General features: G+C 41.7%; 1 protein-coding gene across 4 annotated transcripts in view; it reads right to left on the bottom strand.

The window, feature by feature from the left end:
• LOC128693174 (uncharacterized) overlaps positions 1 to 19,102 on the bottom strand; it is a 114,696-nt gene that overhangs the window by 16,189 nt on the left and 79,405 nt on the right. The window lies entirely within an intron of this gene.

Below are 19,102 nucleotides of genomic sequence, written 5' to 3'. Positions count from 1 at the left end.
AGCATTTTATCAAAATTACTCCATCTTCTCATTACCCCGTTCTCATTTTTGCTATCTGGTATTCCCTGTAGTACACATGTGGTGCTAATAACAAGTTCCTGAACTGCCATGAAAAATATATACAGGCTTATTTAACCCTTTGACTGTTGCAACCCCAAATCCTGAAGAGTGTCTGTATGATGCAAAATATTCTAAAAAAAAAAATTTTTTTTTTCTTGCCAAAATGTTAAGATTAATTTGCTGATTGTTTTAAGCTCCCCAAAAATTTTTGCGATCAGTACTTACTGAGATATAGAGGCATAAAGTTGGCAGAAAATGAGCCACGTATGGCAACAGTAATGAATGCCGGTCACCTGGTATTCTTATACAGTAGGGCCCCGCTTTACGGCTTTTCACTTTACGGCGTTCCGCTAATACGGTCATTTCAAATTATGACCAAAACTCGCTATACGGCTCCCCCCACCTGACTTTCTAATATGGTCACCGTGCCCCACCTTGTTTGTTTACATTCTCCGTTAGCTCAGTAAGCACTAAGTCTCTCCATTTTGTCTGGAAACTCCAAAATTTCAAATGTTTTTAAAAGTTATTTCGTATTTTATATATACTCTGATAATTATAAGTAAGTAAGTTTATTCAGGTATACACAAATACAGTTACATAGAATTATCATACATAGCAGCATGTGTGTAGAGAACCTAGGATAACCCAAAAAAGTCAGACAGAGTGACTTATTTCCATTGGGGTCCTTTTACCTTATTATTATAATACTATAAAGGTTATAATATTTTCTTATTATTCTACAATGATAACATCTTATTATCATACTAAAAAGACTATCTACTACACCAAGGTCATTAAGACTATCTACAATACGAGGGTCATTACTAGGAATAAGGTAAAATTTACACGTATGTTAGCTAAAAAATAGAAAATCATTCCCCTCCCTTTCTGTAGCTACATTCATCAGACACCTTTTGGCACTCTTCTTGAACTGGTTCATGCTATGACTGGCTTTGACATGTGCGGGTAGTCTGTTCCATTCCTTTATTGCTGTACAATAAAAGGTGTTTGAAGCCTGGCCACTGACTGTGGGTACTACAAAGTTGTGCTCTCTCCCCCTAGTACTATGATTGCTCTGGTTCCCAACCTTGACAAAACTGACAGCAAGATATTCTGGACATTGTTTGTGAGCAATTTTATAAACATTATTTAGCTTCAGTTGTTTTACTCTGTCTTCAACATTCAGCATATCCAACTGCTGTAATTCATCCTAGCCTACATGTTCTCTTGGTCCCAGCCCCAGGATGAATCTTACGATTTTTTTCTGGGTGATTTGCAGTCTATCTTTCAGTTTTTTTGTCAAGGCAGAGTACCAAGAAGAGCAAGCGTAATCCATATGGCATTGTATAAGGGCTAGACATAGGGTCCTGCGAGCCTCAGTAGGTAGACACTGTGCTTGTCTATACAGGAACTTCAGTCTGGCATTCGCTTTCTTTACTACACTGTTCCCTATCAATTCTCCTGACATGCATGGGTCAAAGGGGGATTCCCAAATATTTTACTGATGAAACCAAAGTGATGGGCTCCCCATTACATTGAACATTAAAATTATTTACCCTTCTCAGTTTATGTTTCGTGCCAAAGAGAATGGCTTCAGTTTTCCCTAGGTGTAATGATAGTTTGTTGTCTACTAACCATTTGCTGCAGGACTCCAGTTCCAGTGTTAAAACATTAGCAATATCTTGTGGGTCTTTACCTGACACTAACAGAGCACTGTCATCTGCATACAGTAGGAGTTTGCACTTGACACTGATAGGCATATCATTGACATAACATAAGAATAATAAGGGACCCAGAATACTACCTTGGGGAACTCCACATGTTATCGGCAGGGGTTCTGATTCTGTTTTGTTGATTTTGACTATTTGTCTCCTGTTGCTAAGGTAGGACTTAAACCAGTCTACAGAACCTATACCGATAGCTTGAAGTTTATTACATAATATATTGTGGTTGACAGTATCGAAGGCCTTTTGCAGGTCTAAGGTTACCATACCTATGAGGTTCCCCTTTGACATTTCAGTTCTCAGGTAATCCATCAGATTAATAAGGGAGGTGTCGGTTGAGTAAGATCTTCTAAAGCCTGACTGATAGCTATGGAGAATGTTGTTGTCATTAAGGTACTTAACTACTTGAGAATACACCGCCCTCTCTAGAATTTTAGGTATTATACTGAGTATACTAACAGGCCTATAGTTGCTTACATCAGACCTACTATTTTTCTTGAAGATAGGAGTAACTCTGGCCTCCTTGAACCCCTCCGGTACGGTATTAGTGGTGATTGATAGATTTATTATGTGAGCAATAGGGATTGACAGTTCAGAAGCACCATCTTTTAGGAACTTAGATGGGATGTTATCAGGGCCTGTGCTCTTAGTTGGGTTTAACCTGCTTAGTTCTTTTTAAATAAAGTCATGAGATACACTTACTAGCTGACAACTGTTTGGGGTTACCCCTTTATTGGTATAGTATGTTTGAAACTTATCAGAGTCTGTGTTAAAGGTATTTGATGCAGCTGGTAGTTTACTTACTAGTGTTGATGCAACAGATGTGTAGTATGAATTAAAACAATTTGCCACCTTAGATGTTTCGTGGCATACCTCATTATCGATAGTGAGTACTACTATGTTAGACCTATCTACTGGTTTATGGCTATACCCCAACTGTTTTAGTTGTTGACAGAGCTTTCTGGGGTTATGCTTATACTCTTCAATTTTTGAGCAGTAGTGCTTTGCCTTTGCTCCTTTTGTAAGTCTCTGTACTCTGTTCCTCACCCTTTGGAATTAATTTAGTGCTGCAATATTCTGTCTGTCTGCTTTAAATCTTTTTAGCAGCTGGTCTCTGAATTTCATATTATCTAATATCTCAGTAGTCATCCAGGGTTCAGTTCTTCGTTTAATCCTAACCTCTTTAACTGGTGCAATATTATCAAGGATGGTAGTGAACATTGTTTTGAATTTTTCCCAGGCATCGTTTACGTCCGTGCAACTTGTTATCTCTGTCTAGTCACAATTGTGTAGCCTATTTACCAGTGTTTCTTTACTGTAGTTTCTAGTTGACCTCATTTTTATTGTCCTGTGTAGGCCTATCCTATCCCTAGTGATTTTCCTGGTGCAGTAAATGATGAAATGATCACTAAGACCTGTGGTAATGACGCCTGACTGACTAATGTTCTCAGAGCGGTTACAAAGTATGTATGGCTGAGAACTGTGTGATCCGGGTTGGAGTATTAATTAGTTGAGTGTAACTATTTAATCCTAGAATTTGCTTATACCTTTTGCATAGCCCGTTATTTTGCTGCTGAAAACAGATATTGAAGTCGCCCAGTATTATTGTCTCGCAATTGTTTTCAACTCCGGACAAGACTCTGGAAAAGTCTTCTAAGAACTGGTCCTGGGTAGGAGGGCGGTAACTAGTTCCTACTAAGATGGGTTTGGTCTTAGGAAGCAGCACTTCAAACCATAGAATCTCCAGTTTATTGTTATTTAAATCAGGTCTTGGGTTGTAAGCTAAGTCATTTCTAATGTAGGCACATACTCCACCACCCTTTCTGTTCCTATCTAAGCGTTTTATATTGTAACCATCTATTTTGACCTCGTCGTCAGTCACCGTATCATCCAACCAAGATTCAGAGATGGTTATAACTGCCGCCCTAATTTTGTTAGCTAGAATCCTAATCTCTGCCAATTTAGGAAGAAGTGATCTTGCATTGACATGAATAAAGTGAAGGCCTGTTTTCATAAAACAATCATAATCATCAACATATGGCAATGGGTCATTTGTATTAAAATTAGGTAAATCAATGTCATCACTGCTAAAGGGTAACTGTGCCAAAGTGCATTTGTTACACACAAAATGAATTCTGGCACCGTTGCTATAATTGTACATACATCCATCATGCACCCACCCCTTACACATTTTACATAAGGTGCCTTTTCTGTTTTTCATGCGTACTTTAGTACAGTGTACGCACCTGTTTGGTAGTGTTTGAGATAATAATGGCTGTATTGTCTCACATTGACCTATGTATGCATTACATATGGAGTTAAGGTTATCATTCCTAGCTACTAGACTTATACCTATGTATACCTGTACCTAAATAAACATACATACTGTGCTGGCGTGCAGGTACACATTAAAATCGGTAAGTGTCTTATGTCTCCAGACGTCATATTAGTAATGATAATAATAATCATCGAGTCATTTAAATGTCGTATATTACGTTAATATACACATTTTCATTAATCCATGATATTTTTTTCAAAATTATATAACAAACACGATGCATAACATAAATGAGATAAATACACCCCACAGAAGAATAAATAAACATAAATGTGAGATGTGGTAGCAGACGACTTGCACAAGTGACGCCATATTAGAAATGATAATAATAATAACAATACTCACCGAGTCTCATTAAATGTCGTATATTACGTTAATATACACATTTTCATTAATCCATCCATGATATTTTTTTCAAAATTATATAATAAACACGATACATAACATAAAAAGATGATAAATACACCCCACAATAGAATAAATAAACAAATATAAGATGTGGGAGCCAGATAACTTGTACAAGTGATGGCAAGAATAACATAAGAGAAAATGTGTTACTGGGGGTAACTGTAGAAAATTATTCCTTTCGTATGTAAGTTTATTCAGGTATACACAAATACAGTTACATAGATTATCATACATAACAACATATGTGTAGAGAACCTAGGATAACCCAAAAAAGTCAGTGTGACTTATTTCCATTGCCTTCACTCAGAGCTTCATTTCTTCTCAAAATGATGTTACATGAGAATGGGAGTGTTCTTCTTTATTAATTCTACCGTATCAATGTAGAGACAACCTGTACACAATGTAACTTGTACACAAACCAGACGTGTACACTGTTTGTTTACAAAACTTACGTTCGCCTGGTTTGTTTACATAACTCTGCGCCTGTCCCCTCTCATGTACTCATTCTTTCTCTCTCTCATTTATTCGTTTTATCTCATTTACTTACTCCTGACCCTACATTAAGACTACAAATATTTTAAGGTAAGTAATGAGTGAACTGTATATACATTTTATCGCTCTGGGATGCTTAAATATCATAGAATATATGTGTGGGTGGGTGGGTTGGCCTGGTATGGTAGCCCGGCTGACTACCATACATACCACACTTGATTTTTTACAATAAATACTACTCATCTCACCCTATATTTTAAGGTAAGTAATGAGTGAACTGTATATACATTTTATCGCTCCGGGATGCTTAAATATCATAGAATAGTATGTGTGGGTGGGTGGGTTGGCCTGGTAAGGTAGCCTGGCTGATTACCATACATACCACACTTGATTTCTTACAATAAATACTACTTGTCTCACCCTAGATTAAGACTATAAATATTTTAAGGTAAGTAATGAGTGCACTATGTGTGTATTGTATTTTTTTATTGTTTTTTGATGTCTGGTTCTATTGATAACTTAATATGTTAGTGTAAACTTGTTATCTAGTGTTTGTATGCATTTATAAGTGGAAAAAAAGGGTGTTCCACTTTACGGCGGTTTCCGCTTTATGGCGGTAGCCTGAAACCTAACCTGCCGTATAAGTGGGGCCCTGCTGTATTTACTCCCATTCGAAGGTTGCTTGTCTTTTTAATTTTTTTTTTTCAAGTAACTTATGTGACATGTTTACCTGGAGTTTACCTGGAGAGAGTTCCGGGGGTCAACACCCCCGCGGCCCGGTCTGTGACCAAGCCTCCTGGTGGATCAGTGCCTGATCAACCAGGCTGTTGCTGCTGGCTGCATGCAAACCAACGTACGAGCCACAGCCCAGCTGATCAGGAACTGACTTTAGGTGCTTGTCCAGTGCCAGCTTGAAGACTGCCAGGGGTCTGTTGGTAATCCCCCTTATGTGTGCTGGGAGGCAGTTGAACAGTCTAGGGCCCCTGACACTTATTGTATGGTCTCTTAACGTGCTAGTGACACCCCTGCTTTTCATTGGGGGGATGGTGCATCGTCTGCCAAGTCTTTTGCTTTCGTAGTGAGTGATTTTCGTGTGCAAGTTCGGTACTAGTCCCTCTAGGATTTTCCAGGTGTATATAATCATGTATCTCTCCCTCCTGCGTTCCAGGGAATACAGGTTTAGGAACCTCAAGCGCTCCCAGTAATTGAGGTGTTTTATCTCCGTTATGCGCGCCGTGAAGTTCTCTGTACATTTTCTAGGTCGGCAATTTCACCTGCCTTGAAAGGTGCTGTTAGTGTGCAGCAATATTCCAGCCTAGATAGAACAAGTGACCTGAAGAGTGTCATCATGGGCTTGGCCTCCCTAGTTTTGAAGGTTCTCATTATCCATCCTGTCATTTTTCTAGCAGATGCGATTGATACAATGTTATGGTCCTTGAAGGTGAGATCCTCCGACATAATCACTCCCAGGTCTTTGACGTTGGTGTTTCGCTCTATTTTGTGGCCAGAATTTGTTTTGTACTCTGATGAAGATTTAATTTCCTCATGTTTACCATATCTGAGTAATTGAAATTTCTCATCGTTGAACTTCATATTGTTTTCTGCAGCCCACTGAAAGATTTGGTTGATGTCCGCCTGGAGCCTTGCAGTGTCTGCAATGGAAGACACTGTCATGCAGATTCGGGTGTCATCTGCAAAGGAAGACACGGTGCTGTGGCTGACATCCTTGTCTATGTCGGATATGAGGATGAGGAACAAGATGGGAGCGAGTACTGTGCCTTGTGGAACAGAGCTTTTCACCGTAGCTGCCTCGGACTTTACTCTGTTGACGACTACTCTCTGTGTTCTGTTAGTGAGGAAATTATCGATCCATCGACCGACTTTTCCTGTTATTCCTTTAGCACGCATTTTGTGCGATATTACGCCATGGTCACACTTGTCGAAGGCTTTTGCAAAGTCTGTATATATTACATCTGCATGTGGGACCAAAGTAAGGTGCAATGTACATATATACACTCGTTGTATGCAACACAATAACTGCACAAATATTATCATCATTATAGTGTTTACAAAACTTGTTTATTACTATTGCTCTAAAATATACAGTGATCAGCAGGAGGGAGAGATACATGATTATATACACCTGGAAAATCCTAGAGGGACTAGTACCGAACTTGCACACGAAAATCACTCACTACGAAAGCAAAAGACTCGGCAGACGATGCACCATCCCCCCAATGAAAAGCAGGGGTGTCACTAGCACGTTAAGAGACCATACAATAAGTGTCAGGGGCCCGAGACTGTTCAACTGCCTCCCAGCACACATAAGGGGGATTACCAACAGACCCCTGGCAGTCTTCAAGCTGGCACTGGACAAGCACCTAAAGTCAGTTCCTGATCAGCCGGGCTGTGGCTCGTACGTTGGTTTGCGTGCAGCCAGCAGCAACAGCCTGGTTGATCAGGCACTGATCCACCAGGAGGCCTGGTCACAGACCGGGCCGCGGGGGCGTTGAACCCCGGAACTCTCTCTAGGTAAACTCCAGGTCCCTCGATATTCGTCGGGCTCGATAGTCGTCCTTTTCGGAAATCGTCGTGTTATTTTAGTCCAAACATTGGCTCGCAAATGGTCGCTTGACTCGCTAATCGTCGTTCGTCCTGGACGCGTACTCACGGCTCTGAGCCGCCTCGACCTCCCTTCCCAGCCAGTGTGACATTGTTTACCAGTGAGCAATGGTCCCCTCACTTGTTCATACGAAATATTTCGTAATATTCCATTCATTTTAGTGCTTGCAAGTGCTAAATAAGCTACCATGGCTCCAAAGAAAGCTCCTAGTGCCAAGCCTTTGGTAAAGAACGTGAGAAATACAATTGAATTTAAGAAAAACATCATTGAACAACATGAAAGTGACGTACGTGTGGCTGAACTGGTCAGGATGTATAACAAATCCCGTACAACCATATCTTCCATCGTGGCCAAGAAAAAGAAAATCAAGGAAGCTGTTGTTGCAAAGGGGGTAAATATGCTGACAAAAATGAGATCACCAGTACTCGAAGAGGTTGAGAAGTTATTGTTGGTGTGGATAAACGAGAAACAATTAGCAGGAGATAGTCTTATGACGTCGATTATTTGTGAAAAGGCTAGGCAGCTGCATGACGATCTGGTAAAGAAAATGCCTGCAATGAGTACTGATATTTGTGAATTTAAGGCCAGCAAAGGTTGGGTTGAGAGATTTAAGAACTGTAGTGGCATACACAGTGTGATAAGGCATGGCGAGGCTGCCAGTTCGGACAAAATTGCAGCTATATTACTACATTACCTACATTACTCAGGAGGAAAAGGGACTGCCAGGACACAAGCCTATGAAAGACAGGCTGACGCTCATGTTGTGTGCTAATGCTAGTGGGGATTTCAGAGTGAAGCCGTTACTAGTGTACCATTCTGAAAATCCCAGAGTGTTCAGGAAAAACAATGTTATGAAGAGTAAATTGTGTGTGTTTTTGAGATCTAATAATAAGGCATGGGTCACGAGGGAAATTTTCGTCGAGTGGTTCAATGAAGTAAGTGTTTGGCCCTAGTGTGAAGAATTACTTCCTGGAAAAGAAATTGGATCTCAAGTGCCTCCTAGTAATGGACAATGCACCTGCTCATCCTCCAAACTTGGATGACCTAATTCTGAAGGAGTTTGGGTTCATCACAGTAAAGTTCTTGCCCCCCGAATACCGCTCCTCTCCTCCAGCCCATGGACCAACAGGTCATTTCAAACTTTAAAAAACTTTACACCAAAGCAATGTTTCAAAGGTGCTTTAATGTGACCTCAGACACTCACTTGACCCAAAGAGAGTTTTGGAAAGAACACTTCAGTATCCTCCATTGCATAAGGCTTATAGGTAAGGCTTGGGAGGGAGTGACTATCAGGATTTTGAACTCTGCTTGGAGAAAATTGTGGCCAGATTGTGTCCACAAGAGGGATTCTGAAGGGTTAGTGGCTGACCCTGATGAGCCTATGTCAGCTGTGAACTCTATTGTGGAATTGGGGAGTTCCATGGGGTTGGATGTGAGTTTGGAGGATGTGGAAGAGTTGGTGGAGGACCACAACGAAAAGCCAACTACTGAGGAGCTGCAAGAGCTTCAGCAGGAACAACAGATCGCAGCTCAGAATCTTGCTGCAGAGGAGGAGGAGATGGAAGAAGGTGCCTTCTTCAGAAATTAAGGAGATTTTTGAAATGTGGGGTAGGATGGAAAGATTTATGGAGAAACATCACCCTGAGAAGGATGTTGCAAGCCATATCGGCAACTTGTACAGTGACAGAGTCTTGGCCCATTTTAGGGAAGTTTTAAAGAGATGCCCGAAACAGAGCTCTCTGGACACTTTTTTTGCGAGACAGAGCTCCAGTGACTCTCAAGCTGGTCCTAGTGGCATCAAGAAACAGAGAAGAGAAGTAACCCCAGAAAAGGACTTGGTACCTGAGGTGTTGATGGAAGGGGATTCCCCTTCCAAACAGTAACTAATCCACTCTCTCTCCTCCAGTCTTCCATACACTAAGAAGAATCGCCAATAAAGATAAGTGTTATGCTGTTAATGTTTCATTCATCATTTCCCATTGTATTGTTTATGTACTACATCTATATTTCATGTAAAAAAAATTTTGTTTTAATACTTCTGGGTGTCAGGAGCAGATTAATTGTATTTACATTATTTCTTATGGGGAAATTGATTCGAAAATCGTCGCACTTCCAGGAACAGATTAATGATGATAAACGAGGGACCACTGTATATACTGCTAGGCATGGTGAACAAGGACTACTAACCCTTTGACTGTCGAAAGGCCCAATCCTGAAGTGTCTCCTGGTGTCGCAAAATATTCGAAAAAAAAAATTATTTTTTCTTATGAAAATGTTAAGATTATTTTTCTGATTGTTTTAGTCCCCCCCCAAAAAAAAAATTTCCCATCAGTACTTACCCAGATATAGAGGCATGAAGTTTGCAGAAAATGTGCCGCGTATGGCAGCGACTGCCGCTCACCCAGTAAACTTTAGTTTACTTGTATTTGAAGGTTTGTTGTTTTTTCACATAACTTATGTGGCCTGTGAGACCAAAGTAAGGTGCAATGTACATATATACACTCGTTGTATACAACACAATAAGCACACAAACATAATTATCAATATATTGTTTACAAAACTTGTTTACAAAAACAAACAATACAAAAAATTGTTTATTACTATTGTTCTATAATATATATACCAATATACAGTCACTGAACATATTCCTAGAAGTTCTGCAGCTTGTGGAACTCTGTGAAACATGGTGTCATACACAATGGTGTTTTACACTCTCACACATAAAACATGGTGTCATACACAGTGGTGTTTTACACTCCTCACACATAAAACATAGTGTCATACACAATGGTGTTTTACACTCCTCACACATAAAACATGGTGTCATACACAATGGTGTTTTACACTCCTCACACATAAAACATGGTGTCATACACAGTGGTGTTTTACACTCTCACACATAAAACATGGTGTCATACACAATGGTGTTTTACACTCACACATAAAACATGGTGTCATACACAATGGTGTTTTACACTCCTCACACACAAAATCAGTGTGTGCATTTTTGTGGAAGTTTTTTATGTGCAAAGACAAAACACCTCGTCTGAGCAGTTTTCTTCAAAGTATTAGCAGGCAGTTGTGTTATGTAGTTATCCTAGGTAAATGGTCGTGTGTCATCATTCCTTCCTTCCTAATTTCCTTCATTCCTTTCCTACCTGGAGGGCATTCCACCTCTCTTCCTACATTCCTTCATCTGTCCTTCCTTACTTTTTTCCTTCCTTTCATCTAGTCCTTCCTTCATTCCTGCCTTCCCTTCTTGCTTCTGGTTTCTATAATATATATACACATATATAGTCACTAGATACTTTCATAAAACTGCTATTATCACCATTCAGCAAGCTTGTCTTGGGTGCGAGTGTGTGGCTTATAATTGTTTTGAGTCAGGAGTCGGCAGCTGTCAAAATGACATATTGTCTCATTACTCACTCCCCCTCCCGCCTGTCAAAACAATGGGGTCGGATGCTGCTTCCCCCTCCATTCTATCTAATTATCCTTCTCCCTCATTCTATCTCTTTCAATCTGTCTCTCTCTTTCTCTCTGTCTGTCTATCTCTGTCTCACAGGTACACATAAATACAAGTATACATAGTGTAAATTACCTAGGATAACCCAAAAAATCCAGACAAACTTCTATACTCTGCTTGAAGATGTGAGTAAACGTGATGATGACAGAGTCTTGTGGCTCTCTCTGAGACAGAGCTAGACGGATAGACAGGGAGCTTGGCAGACAGACAAATAGACAGACAGACAAATGTTTGTTCGTCGTCGTCTTCTTCTCCTCCTCTTCCTCCTCCTCCTTCTCCTCCTCCTCCTCCTCCTTCTCCTCCTTCTCCTTCTCCTCCTCCTTCTTCTCCTTCTCCTCCTCCTTCTTCTCCTCCTCCTTCTTCTCCTCCTTCTTCTCCTCCTCCTCCTTCTCCTCCTCCCACTTCTCCTTCTCCTCCACCTTCTTCTTCTCCTCCTCCTTCTTCTCCTTCTCCTCCTCCTTCTTCTCCTTCTCCTCCTCCTCCTGGCTCTTGACAGATGGACAGCTGCCCCCCTCCCTCCACCCTCGTTTACGCTCATCAAAGGTCAGCTCTTATCAGATGTTATCTCCCCTTATCTTGTCACTGTCATGGGGTGAACTGTTTTCATGCCTCAAGGGAACATATTATTATTATTCTTCTTCCTCTTCTTCCTCCTCTTCTTCTTCTTCTTCCTCCTTCTTCCTCCTCCCTCCTTCCTCCTCCTCCCTCCACCTCCCTCCCTCCTCCTCCTCCCTCCTTCCTCCTCCTCCCTCCTTCCACCTCCTCCCTCCTTCCTTCCTCTTCCTCCTTCCTTCCTCCTCTTCTTCCTCCTCCTCCTCTTCTTCCTCCTCCTCCTCTTCCTCCTCCATTGCTTTTGGTCTCAAACTCCTCGAAATCATGAAATTGATCTTCAATGACACTTCCATCTGTGTTAGAGCATCACTTGGGAAGAGAAGAGTCCCAGATTTGTTGGGGAGTCACATATTTCTTACCGCTAGACATGCTGAAAAAGGACGACTGAAATGGTATTCCCACAATGCACCACTGGCTCCCCGATTTTTTTTATATGGTGCACACTGACCATGGAGACCCATTCTCTCACATGTGGGCCTACCAGCTTTCTCCTGCTTGATTTGAAGCCGCTAGAATTTATGTGTATAGATACGTCAAAACAAAACACGGTATCTCCTATTCTCCTATGACGTATATATAGGACCGCGACAGTCAAAGGGCTAAAATGGCATTCCCACAATGCACCACCGAGTCCTCGATTTTTTTCATACTGTACACACCCATCATGCAGACTCTTACATGTAGGCCTACCAGCTTTCTCCCACTTGATTTGAAGCCCTTAGAATTTATGCGTTTTAATATGCCAAAAAACATTGACTCTTTAGACGAAACAGTCAAAGGGTTAATCACCTAGTACAAGGTCTCCCCCCTTGAAATACAGTAGTCCCCCTGTATCCACAGGAATACGTTCCAAGACCTACAGTGGATACCTGAAACTGTGGACAATAGCAAACCCTATACACACTAGTTTGACATCAAAAACACCATTACCTCTACACAGGTAGAGTGTATTTTTGTTTCATTAGCCTGTTACTAGTGTTGTAATATGGGGGAGTTCGGGATTACAAATAAACACTACAATTTATAATCTTTACTATAAATATACTTTGTATAAAAACATAACGAGTCTTTTTCTTTGATATAGCTACATATTTTATATATAAAGTCACAGACAATCTTTACTATAAAAGTACTTTGCATCCCTAAGGATCTTTGGTACAGCTACATACAAAATATTAAGTAAGTAACATCATAATAACCATAGTGCCTCAGTGTCATATGTCACTGCCATCCTCAACTGATGTTCATTCTACTTTGAATCAAGAAAACCGTTCAAAACACTCTCTCCAATCAACTGTTTCATTGCCAAATGCATGCTGAAGAATTTTGCAAATTTCACTAGCCGTTTTGCCAAGCTTGAAACAATAAATGAATAAATACATCTTTTCTTCCCTCTCTCTCTCTCTCCCACTTATGCATGCACTTTCACACTCCCAAATACGCACACACACACATCCGCATACACACGCATACATGCATGTACGTATACCTAGAGTTTACCTGGAGAGAGTTCCGGGGGTCAACGCCCCCGCGGCCCGGTCTGTGACCAGGCCTCCTGGTGGATCAGAGCCTGATCAACCAGGCTGTTGCTGCTGGCTGCACGCAAACTAACGTACGAGCCACAGCCCGGCTGATCAGGAACTGACTTTAGGTGCTTGTCCAGTACCAGCTTGAAGACTGCCAGGGGTCTGTTGGTAATCCCCCTTATGTGTGCTGGGAGGCAGTTGAACAGTCTCGGGCCCCTGACACTTATTGTATGGTCTCTTAACGTGCTAGTGACACCCCTGCTTTTCATTGGGGGGATGGTGCATCGTCTGCCGAGTCTTTTGCTTTCGTAGTGAGTGAGTTTCGTGTGCAAGTTCGGTACTAGTCCCTCTAGGATTTTCCAGGTGTATATAATCATGTATCTCTCCCTCCTGCGTTCCAGGGAATACAGGTTTAGGAACCTCAAGCGCTCCCAGTAATTGAGGTGTTTTATCTCCGTTATGTGCGCCGTGAAAGTTCTCTGTACATTTCCTAGGTCGGCAATTTCACCTGCCTTGAAAGGTGCTGTTAGTGTGCAGCAATATTCCAGCCTAGATAGAACAAGTGACCTGAAGAGTGTCATCATGGGCTTGGCCTCCCTAGTTTTGAAGGTTCTCATTATCCATCCTGTCATTTTTCTAGCAGATGCGATTGATACAATGTTATGGTCCTTGAAGGTGAGATCCTCCGACATAATCACTCCCAGGTCTTTGACGTTGGTGTTTCGCTCTATTTTGTGGCCAGAATTTGTTTTGTACTCTGATGAAGATTTAATTTCCTCATGTTTACCATATCTGAGTAATTGAAATTTCTCATCGTTGAACTTCATATTGTTTTCTGCAGCCCACTGAAAGATTTGGTTGATGTCCGCCTGGAGCCTTGCAGTGTCTGCAGTGGAAGACACTGTCATGCAGATTCGGGTGTCATCTGCAAAGGAAGACACGGTGCTGTGGCTGACATCCTTGTCTATGTCGGATATGAGGATGAGGAACAAGATGGGAGCGAGTACTGTGCCTTGTGGAACAGCTTTTCACCGTAGCTGCCTCGGACTTTACTCTGTTGACGACTACTCTCTGTGTTCTGTTAGTGAGGAAATTATAGATCCATCGACCGACTTTTCCTGTTATTCCTTTAGCACGCATTTTGTGCGCTATTACGCCATGGTCACACTTGTCGAAGGCCTTTGCAAAGTCTGTATATATTACATCTGCATTATTTTTGTCTTCTAGTGCATTTAGGACCTTGTCGTAGTGATCCAATAGTTGAGACAGACAGGAGCGACCTGTTCTAAACCCATATTGCCCTGGGTTGTGTAACTGATGGGTTTCTAGATGGGTGGTGATCTTGCTTCTTAGGACCCTTTCAAAGATTTTTATGATATGGGATGTTAGTGCTATTGGTCTGTAGTTCTTTGCTGTTGCTTTACTGCCCCCTTTGTGGAGTGGGGCTATGTCTGTTGTTTTTAGTAACTGTGGGACGACCCCCGTGTCCATGCTCCCTCTCCATAGGATGGAAAAGGCTCGTGATAGGGGCTTCTTGCAGTTCTTGATGAACACAGAGTTCCATGAGTCTGGCCCTGGGGCAGAGTGCATGGGCATGTCATTTATCGCCTGTTCAAAGTCATTTGGCGTCAGGATAACATCGGATAGGCTTGTGTTAATCAAATTTTGTGGCTCTCTCATAAAAAATTCATTTTGATCTTCGACTCTCAGTCTGGTTAGCGGCTTGCTAAAAACTGAGTCATATTGGGACTTAGAGTAGCTCACTCATTTCCTTGCTGTCATCTGTGTAGGACCCATCTTGTTTAAGTAGGGGCCCAATACTGGACGTTGTTCTCGATTTTGATTTGGCATAGGAGAAGAAATACTTTGGGTTTCTTTCGATTTCATTTATGGCTTTTAGTTCTTCCCGCGATTCCTGACTCCTAAAGGATTCTTTTAGCTTAAGTTCGATGCTTGCTATTTCTCTGACCAGTGTCTCCCTACGCATTTCAGATATATTGACCTCTTTTAGCCGCTCTGTTATTCTTTTCCGTCGCCTGTAAAGGGAGCGCCTGTCTCTTTCTATTTTACATCTACTCCTTTTTCTTAGAGGAATAAGCCTTGTGCATACATCGAGTGCCACCGAGTTAATCTGTTCTAGGCATAAGTTGGGGTCTGTGTTGCTTAGTATATCTTCCCAGCTTATATCGGTTAGGACTTGGTTTACTTGGTCCCACTTTATGTTTTTGTTATTGAAGTTGAATTTGGTGAATGCTCCCTCGTGACTAGTCTCATTATGTCGGTCTGGGGCTCCACGCATACATGTCTGAACCTCAATTATGTTGTGATCTGAGTATATTGTTTTTGATATGGTGACATTTCTTATCAGATCATCATTGTTAGTGAAGATGAGGTCTAGTGTATTCTCCAGTCTAGTAGGCTCTATTATTTGCTGGTTTAAATTGAATTTTGTGCAGAGATTTAAAAGCTCGTGTGAGTGTGAGTTTTCATCAGAGTTGCCTCCTGGTGCTATTACTGCAACAATATTATTTGCTATATTCCTCCATTTTAGGTGCCTTAAGTTGAAATCCCCCAGGAGCAAGATGTTGGGTGCAGGAGCTGGAAGATTTTCCAGACAGTGGTCAATTTTTAACAGCTGTTCCTGGAATTGCTGGGATGTTGCATCCGGAGGCTTGTAGACTACCACAATGACTAGGTTTTGGTTCTCGACCTTTACTGCTAAAACTTCCACTACATCATTTGAGGCATTAAGCAGTTCTGTGCAAACAAGTGACTCTGCAATGTACAGGCCAACCCCCCCCTTTTGCCTGTTCACTCTGTCACATCTGTATAGGTTGTAACCTGGGATCCATATTTTGTTGTCCAAGTGATCCTTTATGTGGGTCTCAGTGAAAGCCGCGAGCATTGCCTTTGCCTCTGCAAGCAGTCCACGGATGAAAGGTATTTTTTTGTTGCTGGCTTTAGACCCTGTATATTTGCAAAGAAGAATGTTATCGGACTGGTGGTATTGTTGGTACTGGGGGGGGATTTTTTTCCGGCATTAGTATCTGTATCTGTTGGTTTGGAGTGGAGGCCATCGACTGTGGTTCCACTCCAGGAATGACTGGATTTGGTGTACTCGGTTCTTTCAAATATTCAATTATTACACAAGAAATGCAATGCACTGACAACACAAAAATAAAAAAATGTTCACCTAAGCACAATGGAATGACCAACTGCACTGAAACATGCCGCGCTCACGAAGGAGAGTACTGCGCAGCATGATCTACACCGCTGTCATATTTCACCCAGGAAATGTGAAAAATTCAAGTCCTAGAACTTTTTGATAGTACAGTAGGGCCCCACTTATACGGCAGGTTAGGTTTCAGGCTATCGCTGGAAAGCGGATATTGCTGGAAAGCAGAACGCCATTTTTTCCACGTATAAATGCATATAAATGCCAGACAACAAGTTTACACTAACTTATATTAAGTTAGTAATAGCACTAGGCATTAACCCTTTCAGAGTTGGCAGGCCCTCTCCTAAACTTGTTCACAGGGTTGGAAATTTTTCGGGAAAAAAAAAAAAAAAAATTCTTGTGAAATGATAGAGAATCTTTTCCTGAGAACCTTCAGAACTAGGGAGCCCAAGCCCATGATGACACTCTTCAGGTCACTTGTTCTATCTAGGCTGGAATATTGCTGCACACTAACAGCACCTTTCAAGGCAGGTGAAATTGCTGACCTAGAAAATGTACAGAGAACCTTCACAGCGCGCATAACGGAGATAAAACACCTCAATTACTGGGAGCGCTTGAGGTTCCTAAACCTGTATTCCCTGGAACGCAGGCGGGAGAGATACATGATTATATACACCTGGAAAATCCTAGAGGGACTAGTACCGAACTTGCACACGAAAATCACTCACTACGAAAGCAAAAGACTTGGCAGACGATGCAACATCCCCCCAATGAAAAGCAGGGGTGTCACTAGCACGTTAAGAGACCATACAATAAGTGTCAGGGGCCCGAGACTGTTCAACTGCCTCCCGGCATACATAAGGGGGATTACCAACAGACCCCTGGCAGTCTTCAAGCTGGCACTGGACAAGCACCTAAAGTAGGTTCCTGACCAGCCAGGCTGTGGCTCATACGTTGGTTTGCGTGCAGCCAGCAGCAACAGCCTGGTTGATCAGGCTGATCCACCAGGAGGCCTGGTCACAGACCGGGCCACGGGGGCGTTGACCCCCGGAACTCTCTCCAGGTAAACTCCCCTCAAGGAAGGTTCCTTGATGTTGGTGAGGGGCTCTTGATTTAGGGAATTGGATCTGTGCTCCAGTTCCCCGAATTAAGCCTGAATGCCTTCCACATCCCCCCCCCAGGCGCTGTATAATCCTCCGGGTTTAGCGCTTCCCCCTTGATTATAATAATAATAATCCAGGTAAACTCCAGGTCTCCAGATCATAATGACACCAAAAGTATGAAATTTGACAGAAAACTTACGGAATTATACTTTCGCGAAGTTAGCGGTCTCGACGATGTTTATGCATTGGCGATTTCGCCCATTTTGAGCCCTGTTTTCGGCCAATTCCAATGTACCAGTCAACAAAAATCATAACTATTTTGCTAGAACTCCATTTTTTCTATCGAATGAGTACAAGAAACCACCCATTTACCGATTTCAACTATCCAATAAAGTGGTCAGAAATTGGCAATCTTGTCAATTTTACACAAATTTCAAAGACAGACATTCCTGGCACTAAAGTAACATTTTTTCTGTTCATTAGTTATGTCCCCAGGCCTCTCTTACATTTCTTTTGCTTTCCACTTTGAATTTTTATTCTCACCAAAAAATAGAAGATTTACTGTTATGCAGACTACTGCATTAGTGAAGAAATGGTATAAATAATATCAGTGCACTTGTGAAAGAATATTAGACTCACCAGTTAGACGCGTGGCACGATTTGTTTACTTTTGAACTTTGGCAAAAATCGAGCATTTCTGCAACTTTGAGCTCAATTTCAAGGTACTTTTCATTGTGAAACCAATCAAAATCATCTCAATTTCTGTAATATGTCTTCCATTCTATAAAATGAGACCAGGAAAACAAGAATACAACCAAAAATGCCATACGAAAATACACTGCAAAGTCGATGTTTTAAACCAAAAACACAATCGGAGTTTTTTTCTCATTATGCACTGTGTGCACAGGATTTTTTTATACTGTGCACACTGATCACATAGACCCATTCTTTCATATGTAGGCTTACCAGCTTTCTCTAGCTAGATTTGAAGGCACCAGAATTTATGCATACTAGTACGGCACCAACCTTGGCATGCAAGCTGTACTAGTACGACACTGACCCTGAAAGGGTTAAAAAACACAATAAAAAGTAAAATACATACACAGTACAGTCATTACTTACCTTAAAATATTTGTAGTCTTAATGTAGAGCGAGAGGTGAGTAGTACTTACTTGAAGAAGGTCAGGTGTAGGTAACCCAGTCTCCCTGTCCCAGACTTAACCCTTCCAGGGTTGGTGCCGTACTAGTACTGCTTGCGCACCAGGGTTGGTGCCATACTAGTACTGCTTGTGTGCCAGGGTTGGTGCCGTACTAGTACGCATAAATTCTAGCGGCTTCAAATTAAGCGGGAAACAGCTGGTAGGCCTAGATGTGAGAAAATGGGTCTGCATGGTCAGTGTGCACGGTAGGAAAAATTCGGGGACCCAGTGGTGCATTGTGGGAACGCTATTTTAGTACACCTTGCTCACCATGCCTCGCGGTAAGAAACTCCTCACTCCTCGGCAAATTGGG

The sequence above is a fragment of the Cherax quadricarinatus genome, chromosome 28 (assembly GCF_038502225.1).
Source record: "Cherax quadricarinatus isolate ZL_2023a chromosome 28, ASM3850222v1, whole genome shotgun sequence".
Lineage (NCBI taxonomy): Eukaryota > Metazoa > Arthropoda > Malacostraca > Decapoda > Parastacidae > Cherax > Cherax quadricarinatus.
This window is presented reverse-complemented; position numbering and strand designations above follow the sequence as displayed.